This window comes from Equus asinus, chromosome 25 (assembly GCF_041296235.1).
Source record: "Equus asinus isolate D_3611 breed Donkey chromosome 25, EquAss-T2T_v2, whole genome shotgun sequence".
Taxonomy (NCBI): Eukaryota; Metazoa; Chordata; class Mammalia; order Perissodactyla; family Equidae; genus Equus; species Equus asinus.
The window spans coordinates 10,623,724-10,627,500 of record NC_091814.1 but is presented as its reverse complement, the minus strand read 5'-3'; positions in this window follow the sequence as shown (position 1 = coordinate 10,627,500).

The window sequence follows — 3,777 nt, the reverse complement described above, 5'->3', positions numbered from 1 at the left end:
GAACGTCCGTCCCTCGTCTGGCATGGCTTAGGCCCAGCCTGAGAGAGCACAGCATCACCACATCAATCGACAGCATAACGCGAGGGACCCCCGAGCAAGGGAAGGCCGGCGAGTACAGCGAGCGGAGGAGCCTGCTTCAGCCTCACCGACCACCCTCCTCCTCCAGCAAGCGCGGGTGACGACCCCAGGACGAGAACGCCTGACACACACTGGCACGGAGCCGGCGGGATGGGGTAAGTCGCGACCGTACCCGGGTGCCGACGGCAGGGAGTGCACATGGTATAGGACCCCGCGCCCCTAACCCCGCCGCCCTCGGGTACCAGAGACCGGAGGTGGAACCATGGTCGTGGGGACGCCAGGAACGCACAAGAGCCGGCGCGCGCAGGCCCCAGCGGGCGGCTCAAGTGGCGGGGGTGGAAACGGGCATCCGGTTCTCGGCCAGAGCCCGGAGACCTCCACGCACACGCATCCAGGCACCCGGAAGCTCTCGGGTGACTGTCACCCGAGCAGAGCGTGTCAGCACTTATCTGGCGGCACAAAACCACCCATTCGGGGGCAAGAATCGCCGCGCCCGGAGACGGGGCCCACCCACGGATCACGAGGGGAACCCCTGGATCACGGCCACGGCTACCAGACCCCAAGCACGACCCCATCGCCACCAGGCCCGGAGCTCCCGGGGCCATCTGGTCGACCCCAGAAGCGTGGCGGCAGGGGGAGCCGGGGACAGCCTCCCCGGGCCGCCCCCGCGGGCCGGGACCGGTCAGTCCCTCCCCCTGAGTCGCCGGGTCAGGACTTAGAAAAGAATTCCGCGGAGGCGCCTCTGGCGACCGGGCCCGGGGCTCCCGTCCCTCAGCCGGGGCTCCACCTACGCCTCGAGCCGGCCCCCTCCCACCTCCGGACAAAGGCGCGACCCGCGAAACTCGGAGAGAGAAGTCCGGTCCGACGGCCCGGACCCGCCCCGGGCACGCGTCCGGGCCGGGGACGCCCTCCCCGGCCCGCCCTCGAGGGCTCCCGGGGCCGGTCCACACTCTTCTCCAGGGCGGGACTTGGACAAAAAACTGCCACGGAGGAAGCGGCATATGAGGACCGGGCCCGGTCCCCACCGCCAGAGCTGGTCGACTCGGAAGACCAGTGGGGAAAAGGCCAGCCCGGCGGCCGAGCCCGTCGCGCCCTCCACGGGCCTCCCCCGCAAGGCCCCGGCCGGTCGCCCACCTCCGGAGCGGGGCGCAGAAAGGGGATCGGCGACGCGGAAGGCCCGACCACCGGGCCGCCCTCGGGACGACGGCCGGGCACGGGATGAGCTCCCTCGCCCGTTCCCCCGCGGCGGCCCCCCACCCCCTCCCGGGGACGGAGGGGCACCGGCGGCTGCTGGTCGACCCGTCCGGGAGGCCCCACACCCCAGCCGGCACCGGGCGGCGCGGCGACAGCCACCTCCCTCAGTAGCCTGCACCTCCAATCTCCGGCGAGCGGGCGTCGCGCTCACGCCCCGGCGCCACCGGGCGAGATCCCGCCAGGACGCCGGCCTCCCGGGACTCTGCCTCGGTCACGGCGGCCGAGTCCCGTCCCTTGGCCCGCGTCGCTGGAGCTCCGGAGGAAAGAGACGATATAAAAGCGGCCGCCAGGTGGCACCCGGCTACCGGCGACTGTCTCAGCGGGACGGAGCCGGAGCACGGGCCCGCCGGGGAGCACAGCCGGGCCGACGGGCCGCCCGATCCCATCCCGGCGCACCCTCGGACCCAGCCTTCCGGCCCAGTGCGACACCGGGGCGTCCGCCGGCGGGCTCCTGGCCGCCAAGGCGCAGCCCCAGCCGCAGGAGGGGGACACGGAAAGGTTTCTCGGGCGCTCACCGGGAAGGGGACGGGGAGAGTTCCCCCAGAGAGGCCAGGGGGCGGCCCGGGCCGGGCTGGGCCGGTGAGGCCTGAAGGCCGCCGCTTCCCGGAGCGGCCGGAGCGCCCCCGGGGCTCCCGGGAGGACTTAGAAAATCAGGGCGGGTGGGGACGGTCAAACCGAAACCAGGCACGTCATCCGAGAAGGACCGTGATGACGGGAGGAGGAAAGATTTCCAGCCCAGAGGGTCTGTCGAAGGCAGGCGGAGAGTCCACCCGCTGAAACAGACGAAGATGGGCAAAAGAAGCTAGCTCAGGTGCGGACATTTAAGGAAATAAAATAAAAAAAGCACGAGGACGTGGAGAACTGGGGAGAAATTAACACTGAGAAATCTACCCTCTGAAACTGACGAAGATGGGCAACAGGGGCTAGCTCAGGTGGCAATCTTTAAGCAGAAAACACACACACACACACAAGCGCGTAGAGACCTGGGGAAAAAGCAACACTGAGAGATCCAACCTCTGAAAGTGAGGAACATGGGCAACAGAGGCTACCTCAGGTGGCAATCGTTAAGCAAAAGAAACACACAGGGGCGTGGAGACCTGGGGAAAAGGCAACACTGAGAAATCTACCCTCTGAAACTGACGAACATGGGCAACAGTGGCTAGCTCAGGTGGCAATCCTTAAGCAGGAACACACACACACACACACACACACACACACAAAAGCGCCTAGACACTTGGGGAAAAAGCAACACTGAGAAATCCACCCTCTGAAACTGACGAAGATGGGCAACAGGGGCTAGCTCAGGTGGCAAACACTAAGCAAAAAAAGGCGAAACACACAAGGGCGTGGAGACCTGGGGAAAAAGCAACACTGAGAGATCCAACCTCTGAAAGTGAGGAACATGGGCAACAGAGGCTACCTCAGGTGGCAATCGTTAAGCAAAAGAAACACACAGGGGCGTGGAGACCTGGGGAAAAGGCAACACTGAGAAATCTACCCTCTGAAACTGACGAACATGGGCAACAGTGGCTGGCTCAGGTGGCAATCCTTAAGCAGGAACACACACACACACACACACACACAAAAGCGCGTAGAGACCTGGGGAAAAAGCACCACTGAGAAATCCACCCTCTGAAACTGACGAAGATGGGCAACAGAGGCTAGCTCAGGTGGCAAACATTAAGCAAAAAAAGGAGAAAGACACAAGGGCGTGGAGACCTGGGGAAAAAGCAACACTGAGAAATCCAACCTCTGAAACTGAGGAACATGGGGAACAGACGCTACCTAAGGTGGCAATTGTTAAGCACAAGAAACACACAAGAGCGTGGAGACCTGGGGAAAAGCAACACTGAGAAATCCACCCTCTGAAATTGACGACGATGGGCAACAGAGGCTAGCTCAGGTGGCAATCCTTAAGCAAAAGAAACACACAAGGGCCTGGAGACCTGGAGAAAAAGCAACACTGAGAAAATCACCCTCTGAAACTGCCGACGATGGGCAACAGAGGCTACCTCAGGTGGCAATCGTTAAGCAAAAGAAACACACAGGGGCGTGGAGACCTGGGGAAAAGGCAACACTGAGAAATCTACCCTCTGAAACTGACGAAGATGGGCAAGAGTGGCTGGCTCAGGTGGCAATCCTTAAGCAGGAACACACACACACACACACACACACACACACACACACAAAAGCTCGTAGAGACCTGGGGAAAAAGCAACACTGAGAAATCCACCCTCTGAAACTGACGACGGTGGGCAACAGGGGCTAGCTCAGGTGGCAAACATTAAGCAAAAGAAATACACAGGGGCGTGGAGAGCTGGGGAAAAAGCAACACGGAGAAATCTACCCTCTGAAACTGACGAACATGGACAACAGAGGCTAGCTCAGGTGGCTACCTTTAAGCAGGAAGAAAAAAAAAGAAACAAGGGCGTGGAGAGCTGGCGA